The sequence below is a fragment of the Eriocheir sinensis genome, chromosome 2 (genome assembly GCF_024679095.1).
Source record: "Eriocheir sinensis breed Jianghai 21 chromosome 2, ASM2467909v1, whole genome shotgun sequence".
Lineage (NCBI taxonomy): Eukaryota > Metazoa > Arthropoda > Malacostraca > Decapoda > Varunidae > Eriocheir > Eriocheir sinensis.
In genome coordinates this window covers 21,220,194-21,232,659 of record NC_066510.1, presented here as the reverse complement: position 1 = coordinate 21,232,659, position 12,466 = coordinate 21,220,194, and the positions used below count along the sequence as shown (strand labels likewise).

General features: G+C 45.7%; 1 long non-coding RNA gene across 2 annotated transcripts in view; it reads right to left on the bottom strand.

Moving 5' to 3' along the window:
* Window positions 1-12,466, bottom strand: part of LOC127001342 (uncharacterized) — a 34,877-nt gene that overhangs the window by 18,295 nt on the left and 4,116 nt on the right. Inside the window, exon 2 of one of the 2 annotated variants that reach the window (XR_007755051.1) lies at window positions 415-547. The exons of the other annotated variant lie outside the window; for it this stretch is intronic. This is a non-coding gene — a long non-coding RNA (uncharacterized LOC127001342). The remainder of the gene's footprint in view (window positions 1-414; window positions 548-12,466) is intronic. 2 annotated transcript variants of the gene reach the window in all.

The following is a 12,466-nucleotide window of genomic DNA, read 5'->3' as shown; positions in this document are numbered from 1 at the left end:
TCCGTGAGGAAACTAGCTTATTGTCTTCGTCCATTTCCTGCAGCGGTGTGATATTTTCCGTTTCATTTCGTATCTTGATTCGAATGAAAATTGCTCTCGAGTGCCGGCCGGTACTCCATTATTTCGGCACCTCTCCTCATCTCCCTCCCACTAAAACTAACCCGATAAGGCCAACAAGGTTGCTATGCTGGCGATCCCCACATCAGACACGATACCCTGCCGTGTTCCCTCCGCCCCTCCTCAACCCCCGTCAGCTCACATCAACCCGTCAATCCATCAATCCATCGAGAGGTGTCCGCGGCCGGTAGTGGAAGTCTGGCTGTGGTGTGCTGGCTGGCTGGCTGGCTGGCTCGCTCACTCGACGCATGACAAGACAACCTTACCTAGCTGCGGCGCGCTAATGAGAGCGGTTACCTTATGGGAGCGAGGCTGTCAGGTTAGACGGAGCAAGACTGTCAGGCCGTTCATGTACACCAGTCAGTCGGGGCAAGGGTGAAGGCCCGGGAATTAGACTGATGAACGGCGGTGAGCGGCGAGCGAACGGTGTCTGGAGAGATGATCAAATGCTAATTCCCTACGATAAAGGAAATTAATCACTGTACTTACTCAAGATTAATTAACAGTCCGGTTAAGGTTTAGTTCCCCGCTGATAAGGAAAAAAAACACAGAAAACCGGCGATTTAAGAACTGAAGTTTCTCTGGAAGCTGAAGGGTAGTGAGTAGCTGTCTGGTGGGGAGTGGTGTGTGTGTGTGTGTGTGTGTGTGTGTGTGTGTGTGTGTGCGTGTGCGTGTGCGTGTGCGTGTGTGTGTGTGTGTGTGTTGTGGAGCATGTCACCTGCCCACCTTTCACCGTACCTGTTATCTCAGTTCTCCCCCCTCTCCCTCTTCCCCCTCCCCGCCCTCTCGTGTGTTAGAGCGAAGAAAATGTATCACCGATGAGGAACGCAAAGAACCACTTCCTCGTTCATTATAACAGCTTTCCATTGACCTCTGAACTTTACACTCATCACTCCAACTTCCTCCTAAGATTGTTCCCCCTCACCCTCCCCTTAGACTCCTTCCTCCCTTGTTGCTTTTCGCCTCATCTCCTCCTTATCTGTCCATCCGTCCACTCGCCCTCTTATTGTTTTCGTTCATTTCCTCCCTATGCACTTTTCTTCTCCTTTTTCTTACACTACTTCTTAATCTTTTCATTACTTCTTTTCCTCTATCTCCTTTTCCTTTGCCTCCTCCTCCTTATTATCTTTTCCTTTGCCTCCTCCTCCTTATTATCTTCGTTCATTTCCTCCCTATACACTTTTTTTCTCCTACTCCACGCACTATTCCTTTCCTTTTTCCTTTCTTTTCCTTTCCGCTCATCTCCTTTTCCTTTACCATCCCCCATCTATCCATGCTCCCATCCATCTTCTTATTGCCTTCGTTCATATCCTCCCTATGTACACTTTTTTTTGGTCCTTTTCTCGAACTATTCCTTCCTCCTTTCCTTTCCCTTTCTTCTTATCTCATTTTCCTTTTCCACCCCCATCTATCCATGCTCCCATCCCTATTCTTATTGTCTCCGTTCATTTCCTCCTTATACACTTTTCTCTCCTTTTTCTCTAACTATTCCTTCCTTCTTTCCTTTCCTTTTCTTCTTATCTCATTTTCCTTTACCACCCCCATCCATCCATGCTCCCATCCCCATTCTTATTGTCCTCGTCCATTTCCTGAAGCGGTGTCTTATTTCCCGTCTCATTTCGAAACTAAATTTGAACGAAAATGGCTCTCGAGTGCCAGCCAGCCAGCCAGCCAGCCAGTCAGACCCATTCCGAGTATCGTGTTTCGCCGTGTGTGTGTGTGTGTGTGTGTGTGTGTGTGTGTGTGTGTGTGTGTGTGTGTGTGTGTGTGTGTGTGTGTGTGTGTGTGTGTTTGTGTGTCGTTGGCGCGGCGAGGTGAAGTAAATGGCTGGAGCTGCGTGTTGTGTTGGTGGTGTCGGTGATGTCGTAAGTTTCTCGTGTGTTCCTCCTTCCTCGGTGGTGTGACCTGTCGGCGTTGAGGCCAAATGGAATTACGGCGTGAGTGTTTTACTTTTCTTAATTGGCGAGACTGTCTTTGCTGCGTCGGATCACGTGTCGCCTGATGGACATTTACGAGTCTTACTGCCTCGGTGGTGAGCTGGCGTGCCCCGCGTACACTTTGACGGTCTAAGTTCTCCCTCCCTTCCGTCTTTCCTCCCCTCCTGGGCTCTCCTATACTCCTAGACTTCCTTAGTTCTCCCTTTCTCCCTCTCTTCACCTACCTGTCTTTCCTTTCCTTTATCTCTATATGCCTTTACTCTGACTCTTAGTTCTCCCTTTGTATACCTCCCTTTACTTGTCTCTCATCTCCTTTATATCTTTTCCAACTCTTCATTGCCTATCTTCCCTCTTCCTTCCACCTTTCCTCTCCTTTAGTTCTATCCTTTCCTTATCTCTTACTTCTCCCTTTCTACATCTATATACCTCTTTTCCTCTTTCCCTCTCTCCCTTCCCCTATTTTATGCCTCTGACTTCCTCATTTCCCCTTTTCTCTTCTTCCTCATTTCTCTTCCCTTTCCTCCCTCTCTCTTACTCCTCTACCTTCTCTCCATCCCTCCTTCCCTTCCCCTACCTACCTACCTGCTGACCTCCCTCCATTCCTCACTTTGCACCTCAACCTCCCATTCCGTCTCTCCTTCCATCTCCCCTCCATTTCTCTCCCTTCTTCCTTCTCCATTCCTTTCTTTCCCTTCCATACGATTCCCACGGCGACTCCTTCCATGAATCACTTCCCTTTTTCCCTTCTCCTCCCTTCGCCTCCCTTCTCCCACCTTTACAACCATTATTTTGTGTACAGACCTGAAGACAAATCACCGCCATTATCTTATTATCCCAAATTCGGGTGTTATTCAGAAAGACAGTAAAACCCGAGATTGTAATGAAAGGCCAGCAGCTACCTCCGAGCTAACAATAATACACACCTTATATACACCTCCTGCCATCCCTCCTATTTCCCTTCTGTCTTTTTTGTTCCTCTTTTCTCTCTTATGCCCCCTTCTTCTTCATCTTGTTCATATGTATACCTCTCTGTGTCCTCTTTTTTTATCCTCTCCTTCCACAGATGTTGCGCCGACTAAACGAAACTTTCCAACTTTTCCGTCTCATCCTACCATTTCTTTACTACTATCCTCCTTTCTTTATTCATTTTCATAAATTTTTCTTCATTTTTCTCATCAATTTACCACCTCTTGTCTTCTATTCTCCCTCCTGTCTCTTACCTCCCTCATTTTTTTTCTTCCTCTCTCAGCTATACATCTCTTTGCCTTCTTTCTGTTCCTTCCTTATTGTCTTTTCCAACTCATAACTTCTTCTCCTTAGCATCCTCATCTCTCCTCTCATCTATCCTTCTATCCCTCCTTCTCTATTCTATTTTCTTTACCCGGCGTCCTATTCCTCGAAACTTTTTTGCCCATCTTTTTTTTCCTTTCTCATATCTCTTTAATCAATCCTTCTCTCCCATTTCCTTCTTCTCGTCTCCTCTATCCCTGGGCCCTCTTTTCATCACTCCCATTTTCTATCTTTCTCTTGTATTCCCACGGCTCCCATCCCCTCAACCCTTTTTCGTCTCTTCGCCCCTTCATCTCTACCCCCCATCTTGTCCCTCCTCTCCCTAGCCCTTCCTCCCTCCCTCTCTCCCTCCCTGCAGGCATTTGACCCTCTCCCTCCCTTCTTATCTCGACGCGACGATGATCTGAGTGAGATAAACGAAACCTTATTTAGTAAAACTTTGAAGATGCTTTCTTTGATATTACCCCCATTCTCTCTCTCTCTCTCTCTCTCTCTCTCTCTCTCTCTCTCTCTCTCTCTCTCTCTCTCTCTCTCTCTCTCTCTCTCTCTCTCTCTCTCTCTCTCTCTCATCCCCAGCTGCTATCCATTAAACCTAACAAAAAAAATCCAAATATTTCCGATTGTTTTTGTCTTTTTTTCAGTTATTCTAATACATCCTTTTACTTGAGGGTTTTTTTTTTTTTTTGCGTATCTCCGTGTCCTTGAAGAAAAGTCTTGGGTGAATTAATTGCTTTCGATTTATTTATATTTTAGCTTTTCTGTCTGCTTAATTATGACTCATTTTACTTCATTAATTTTGTCCCTTGCTTGACTGGAGACGTGGCTTGTTCTCTATCTCAATCTTCCTTTTTTTCCTCCTTTCTTGCTTATCAAAATGTCTATCTCCCAGGTGTGAATGTCTCTGTCCTCCAGGTGCGAAATTCTTCATACCTCGGCTAAGAAAAAGCAGCGTTCCTCAAGTCTCTGTGAAATAGTCGGGATTAACTTTATGGCCGTCTTTTAAAACTGAGACCTTGCGCTGCTCGCCACTACATAAGCTCCGCCTCTCATCCATGTTTCCCTTTCCCATCGTCACCTCACCTCGGCAATATAACTCGTGGATGGATGTCGTAGCCTTGGATTATATCTTTATGGCGCTCTTATGAGAACCAAGATTGCCCACTCGCTTCTATCCTTCGCCTTTCTTTTGCATTCTTTTTCCACCGTCACTTCAGCCTCAACAATATAACACATGGATGGATATTGTTGCCTTGATCTGCTAGCATCGCACGGTGAAAATAAACACGAATTATAATACTGAAACGGTGCAGCGCTTGTCTCTATACTTCGCCTTTTTTACACGCCAACTTTTTCCTGTGCGTCACCTCAGCCTCAGTAATATAACAGGTGAATGGATGTTGTTGACTCGGTAAGTGACATACGGCTCATCTCTTCTAACGTCCCCGTAAAATACTAATCTCCCTCCTCGCTGCCACAGACTAGGGCGGAGGTGTTTTTGCGAGAGCCGTGGCCGCCGCTTGTCTGGGTCTGAGCATGTTGCCCTGACCCTCGCCTCTTCTTGCACGTCCCTCAGGAATTTCAAACCACCGAGATCAAAACTCTCTCTCTCTCTCTCTCTCTCTCTCTCTCTCTCTCTCTCTCTCTCTCTCTCTCTCTCTCTCTCTCTCTCTCTCTCTCTCTCTCTCTCTCTCTCTCTCTCTCTCTCTCTCTCTGACTCTCACTCTATCTATCCGTCTATCTCACACACACATCACGTCACCAGCATCGCAAGTCGTCCCTCCGCATGTGTTTCTCGTTCACGCAGACTCCCCCTTCGCCGTAGTTTTACAGCCGCCAGTTCAGTGTCTTCAGTACAGATCACGGCAGATACAGCGGCCAGATCGTAAAACCAGCGACGTCTCCAGATTTATCGCTGAGCATCGTCGCTAAACCTCCCTCCCTCCCTCTCTCCCTTCCTCCCGCCACACCTACGAGACCTGTGAGTTAAGGGGACTCGGGGGCAATATACGGGAGGTTTTTGTGTGATTGTTTCCTTGCCTTTCCCCCTTTTCACTCCCCATCCCATACATACTTCCATAGGCTCGTATATAAGCGCCCGTCTTGTCTTGCGGGTTCTGGTAGTAATAAAGGTAAAGTCACCCGGTGCGAGATATGTTGTTTCAAGGTTCAAAAAACTTTCTTCGACTCCCTCAGGTATGTTTGTTTCAATGACTTTCACGTTAGTTTCAATTGAATTTATATTTACTCGGTTCGAAGAATTTATAAAGTATCGCAATATATATGTTATGGTTCCGATCTAAGGAGACGAACGAGGGAATCTATTGGCAGTGGTTATAGTTAATTTTAATGATATAACTGACCTAATTAGAAAGACAGTTGCCGAAAACACCCACCCACTCACCCCCTCACACACACACACACACACACACACACATGCCACTTAAACCACGTCCATATCTCCCTGTTGTAATATCAAGACACCCTTATTAAGATTAAACGCCGGAAAACACCCAAATTCGTCGAAAAAAAATCACAACACCATAATTATACATCATTACAACGACAAGTCATTAACGATAAAAAAATATTAACAAGATAAGTCAGTCTCTCTCTCTCTCTCTCTCTCTCTCTCTCTCTCTCTCTCTCTCTCTCTCTCTCTCTCTCTCTCTCTCTCTCTCTCTGACGTGGGGGGGGTGGGGGTGTCGTGCATAAATCAGCGTGTTGAGGAAAGCGAGATAACATCAGGGAGATTCAGGAGGATGAGGCCACCCAATTACGAGTGTGTTGACGGATGGAGGAGGAGGGGGAGGAGGAGGAGGAGGAGGAGGAGGAGGAGGAAGAAGATGAAGAGGATGAGAAGGTTAAGCAAGTAGAGAAGACAAAGGAGAAGAAAAGGTTGAGAAAATAGAGAGAAAAATAAGAAGTAGATTTAGGAAACAGAGAAAAGAAGGAAAAGGAGGAAGAGGCAGTAGTAAGAAGACGAAGAAGAAGAGGTTGGGAAAGTACAGAAAAAGAATTAGAAGAGGAAAAGGTTGAGGAAGTAGAGATAAGAATGAAAAGAAGGAGGAGAAGGAAAAGAAAGTAGCAGAATAAACAGTAAGAACAGAAAGAAGACGAGGAAGAGGAAAAAAAGTGAGAGAAAAAAAGGAGAAAGGGAAAGAGAGAGAGAGGAAGAAATAACGAGACAGATGTAGAGAGAACGAGGAGTAAAGAGATAGGTAGAAAGAGAGAGAGGGAGAAACAGAAATGGATGTAACATAACTCTCCCTCTCCCTCTCTCTCTCTCTCTCTCTCTCTCTCTCTCTCTCTCTCTCTGCGCCTCTCCCTCCCCGGCCAACCAAGGCTTTTAATTGGGCCATATGACTTATACCTTCGTCCCTGGAAACTTTATCTTCAGCTCCACAGTTCTTAATTAAGGTCGCCCCGTCCGGCTGGCTAGAGCTCTCTCCCTCGCCCTCTCTTTTGTGTTACTTTTTTTTCTACTCTCTCTCTCTCTCTCTCTCTCTCTCTCTCTCTCTCTCTCTCTCTCTCTCTCTCTCTCTCTCTCTCTCTCTCTCTCTCGGTTGCTGGTTCCCTACTTTCCACCCCCTTTTCACGTTTTCCTGTATTAACTTATCTGCGTGTGTTATGAAATGGAAGAGATAGGAAATATGTGTAAGGGTTGTGTGTGTGTGTGTGTGTGTGTGTGTGTGTGTGTGTGTGTGTGTGTGTGTGTGTGTGTGTGTGTGTGTGTGTTGTTTTGCACACTAATAAATTTTCTCCGTTTCTTCTGTTTATTGTGTCCTCTGTCTTCCTCAGCGCCAATGTCCTGTTTTTGTGTGTGTGTGTGCTATGGAATTTATTGTTTCTCTCTGGTTCCTCCGCCCATTATGTCCTGTTACGTTCATTTATTGCGTACTTTCCTTCCTCGGCGTCATCTACCGACCTACATCACACTTACGTCTCCAAGAAGGCTTACGTCGTGGCTGTTCCCTTCTGGCTATCATCATATATTTTCACTAACTTCTCAACGCTATTATTTGTATTACACACGTTCTCTCTCTCTCTCTCTCTCTCTCTCTCTCTCTCTCTCTCTCTCTCTCTCTCTCTCTCTCTCTCTCTCTCTCTCTCTCTCTCTCTCTCTCTCTCTCTCTCTCATTTATCTTTTTTGTTGTAATTTCTACTAGCCCTCTACCTTTTTTTTCATTCCTACTATTATCTCCATTAACTTTCCATCTACATTTTTCGTCAAGATTCTACATTAACCCGTTTTATTTTTATTGCACTTTCTCTCTGTTCCTCGTTTTTTTTTTTTTTTTTTTTACTTGGTTCCTCGCTTCTCTTTTTTTATTGTTTTACTTTCTCTTTTCCTCGTTTCTTTTTTTTTTACTTTCTGTTACTCGCTTCTCTTTTTTTTACTTTCTCTGTTACTCGTTTATTTTTATTTTTTTTACTTTCTCTGTTCCTCGCTCCTCATTTTTTTATTTTTTTTTACTTTCTCTGTTCCTCGTTTCTTTTTTATACTTTGTTCCTCGCTTCTCTCTTTTTTTTACTTTCTCTGTTCCTCGCTATTTTTTTACTATATCTGTTTCTCGCTTCTCTTTTTTTTTACTTTGTTCCTCGCTTTTTTTTACTTTCTCTGTTCCCCGCTTCTCTTTTTTTTAATTTCTGTTTCTCGTTTCTTTTATTTTTTACTGTCATTTCCCACAACCACCTTTTCCTTTTATCACTTATATTTCCTCCCCATCACCAGTGTTTGTGTTTAAGTACATTTCCCCCTTTTCTCTAATATTGGATTTTCTCTCTTCCCCATTTCTCTTTTTCTTTGTTGTCATATTTCCCAGCGCTCCATTTTAACGTTTTACTTCACGAAACCCACAAATTATACCCCAACACCCCTAAACCGACACATTAGTACACCCAACGCTCTTCTAAACCCACCATAATTTACACTATAAAATAAATACCACCGCTAAATGAACGATACTGCGCCCATAGATCACGGAAGCCACAAATTATATTCCCCCACCCCTAAACCTACACATTAGTACACCCACGTTCTTCTAAACCCACAATAATTCCCACTCTAAAATAAATACCACCGCTAAATGAACAAGAGTACACCCATAGATCACGGAAGCCACAAATTATAATCCCACACCCTTAAACCAACACATTAGTACACTCACATTTTTCCAAACCCACCATAATTCACACTATAAAATAAATACCTCCGCTAAATGAACGAGAGTACACCCATAGATCACGGAAGCCACAAATTATATTCCCCCACCCCTAAACCTACACATTAGTACACCCACGTTCTTATAAACCCGCTATAATTCACACTATAAAATAAATACCACCGCTAAATGAACAAAAGTACACCCAAATATCACGGAAGCCACAAATTATAATCCCACACCCCTAAACCAACACATTAGTACACTCACATTCTTCTAAAGCCACCATAATTCACACTATAAAATAAATACCACCGCTAAATGAACGAGTGCACCCATAGATCACGAAAGCCACAAATTGTACCCCCACGACGCAAGCCAACACAATAATGCACCCAGACTCTTCTAAACTCCACAAGGACTCACAAAAACACACAAACATGCAGCCATACCGCCCCTGACCCTCAAGATTATACCCCCGCGCTCGTGCCCCTACCAGACAGCACCTTCAGCACCCCTTCCAAGTATCCGCAGCACTCACGTTATCATTAAGCAAATTGGCGCTTACAGCCGAGCGGTAATGGATCACGTGGGGGAGTTAACCGAGATTAATGAGGACACAGCGGTGAAAACAGCCACCAGGACCACCATTTACACCACAGATTAATCACGCCCGTCGCAGACACCTCCTTTCCTCTCCCTCTCCACCCCCTCTCCGGAGCCCTCAACGTTGAGCCCCGCGGAGGAACTTGTGCAGCTGTTTCGTGAAGTTTTAAAGCTTTGGATGGATGGATGGATGGGTTGGTGGGTGGTCGAGTGGGAGGAAGAGAGGGGAGCGGATGCAGTGAATGGGTTGGTTGGTTTAAAGTGATTGTTATTCATGTTTTTTTCGTTATTTATATCATAATTATTATTGTGGTTTGTTCTGGTTTATCATTATCATCAACATTGTGAAAATCAGTATCACTCTACACACCTCACGCCAGCAACACAAAAACGATTTCAGAATAGCGAAAACCTGAAAGAAAGTGTCGCGTGTCCTTTCTACCGAAATCTAGGAAAACAATAAGCAAACAAGCAAGGAACTCTACAGACCTTACTGCTCCCTATCGGTCACAGCAAGAGAGTAAAATCAACAAACATCTACATCTAAATTTGATCTTTTAACAATCTTTTGTCCTCTTATGGAAAGTGTTATTTTATTCTTCCATGCTTCCTTCCTTCATATCGTAATAAAACAAAGTGAACCCCAATGCGGCAGAAGCTACAAGATACACACATTATATCAATTATCTCAGCGGACTGGACGGTGAGCTAAAAGGATTAAAGGCTTTACCAACAGGACTTAGCATGCAGGAAGACCAACGCCTAGCCAAAGAAGTCATGACATACCAACACGTCGCCTCCCTCCATCTGTCCACCATTTTCAATTATCAGAGCAGACGAGACGGTGAGCTGAAGGGATAAAGGACTTTCTCAACAGGACTTAGAATGCAGGGCCGTCGCATAGTCAAATGAACCATGACATACGAACACATCTCCTTTCTCTATCCACCCATCCTTCTCTCCGTCCCTCACACACTCATTCCTCAACACTCTTCAACTCGACGGGCGTGTGGTGAAGACTTGTCCCCCAACCCCTTCACCCATCCATCACTCAGTCCCTCACGCCATTCCTCGCCATTCTATCTGACAGGCGGTGTGACGAGGAATAAGTTATATCCCAAACGTGGGTGTGGACTGCTTAGGGCGGGCAAGGGCAAGACCAAGACCAAAAAAAAACCGGGGCATTCACGTCCCGCCTGCAGCCCTCCGGTGAAGTATTCTGTCCCAGCGCGCCGCGGCCCAGCCCTCGGGCGCGTCGGGGCTCGAAGAATGTTTACAAATGGTCTTTTTATTCAGTATTGCGGAGATGTGACGTCAGGCATGAGTCAGACACGCCCCCCCCCCCTCCCTTTGCTCTTCCTCCTCTTCCCCTATTCATTCTACTATTGTTACCACTCCTCTTCCTCATTGCCTTTCACCTTACTCGTCTGCTGTTTTCCCTTTTTAGTCAGTCATATGAGAGACACACACACACACACACACACACACACACACACACACACACACACACACACACACACACACACACACACACACACACACACACTTTTTAACACAACACATCCCTTTCCTTAGCAACCACCTATATACGTGCGAGTGGGAGCTTTGGGAGACAACACACATACCAACGATGATATAAACCGTGTCACTCTTCCCATTCCCAGCACCCATTCCCATCCATTCCCGTCACCCATTCCCAGCAACCATTCCCACTATTCCCAACACCTTCCCAGCGGAGCCAATCATCGCTGCCGCCGCTCATCGCCTCCTCCCTACACGATCTCGTTACTCCACGTCTTCAGCCATAATAACGGGGCATACTAAGACACAAGAGGGGAGTAGGGGTAGAGGAAGGGAGGGGAGGGGTAGGGAAAGGGGAATGGGTAGGGTAAGGTAGGGGTAAAGTAAGGTAGGGCAGGGGTATTGATAGGGTAGGGGAAGGGTAAAGGAGAGATGACACGGGTAAAATTGGCGTAGGGTAGGGGAAGAGTAAGATATAGGGTACGGTACGGGTAAGGTAGGGATATGATAAGATACGGTAAGGTTGGGGTAGGGCAGGGTAGGGTAGGGTAGGGCAGGGCAGGGCAGGGCAGGGCAGGGCAGGGCAGGGCAGGGCAGGGTAGGTGTAGGGTAAGGGTAAGGTAGAGGGTAGGGTAAGGGTAAGGTAGGGATATGAAAAGGTAGGGTAAGGTTGGGGTAGGGTAGGCAACTCCTGCAACCTTGAGCAACACCTGTATACCTATTTGCTACCTGTGTTACCTGTGTGTTTGTATGCATGTATGTCCATGTATTTGGCACGTGTAAGTACCTGCATGTATACTTTTATTGCCATTCAATGTGTCAAAAGCTCCATTTTTTTTTTCAGATGAAAGAACAAACGCCATGATCATTGTGCGTAAACTCTTTCACAATAGACTGAAAGAGAATCACCCGAGACTAAGCGGGTGGGAGGGGGGGGGGTATATGGAGGCGGGGTTACGCAGAACGCTGTCAAAACAAAGGCGATAAAAAGGTTATTCATTATATTCTCTGGACCTTATCAACAACACGAGGAGATTACAGCTCGTGTTGGGCTTTTGATTTTAACGAGCCGCGTCACACACCATACAAGGGGGCGTGGGAGGCTGCCAGGAAGGGGAAGGGGAGGGAGAGAAGGGAAGGGAAGGGAAAGGGAAGGGAAGGGAGGGAAGGGATGAGAAGGGGAGAGAAGAGACGGGAAGAGGAGGCTGCTATAGAAGGGAAGGGAAGAGAAGGGAAGGTGGGAATGACTGGTAGTAGCAAAACGTTAAGGGTGTCATACAGGTTGCCAGGGAAGAGAAAAAAAAGTACAAAGGGAAAGACGAAGGGAGGGAAATGAAGGAGAGAAGGGTAAGGAAGGGTAGGAAGGTGAAGGAGGTAGAGAAGGGAAAGGGAGAGATAGGGGAGTAAAGGGGCAAGTAAAGGGAAAGGGGAAGACAGGAGAGAGGAGTAGGGATGGGAAAGGAGGAGGAGAAGCGGTAGGGAAGGGCAGGGAAATAAACGAAAGGGGGTAAGAAAGGGAGAAAAGGAGCGATGGGAGAGAGATGGGCAGGGAGGGGAAAGAGAGAAAATAAGGAAGGGAAAGGGGGAAATATAGAGGAGAGACAGAAGGGGCAGGGAGGGGAGGGGAAGGAAAAGAGGTAAGAATGGGAATGGTGGAGAGAAATTTAGAGAAGTGAAGGAGAGGAGAAAGGGAAGGGAGAGGGAGAAAAATAGAGAAGGGGCAGGGAGGGAGGGGAAGGAGGAAAGAAAGGGAATGGGGGAGAGAATTGTAGAGAGGTGAAGGAGAGGAGAGAGGGAAGGTAGAGGGGGAGCAATAGAGAAGGGGCAGGGAGG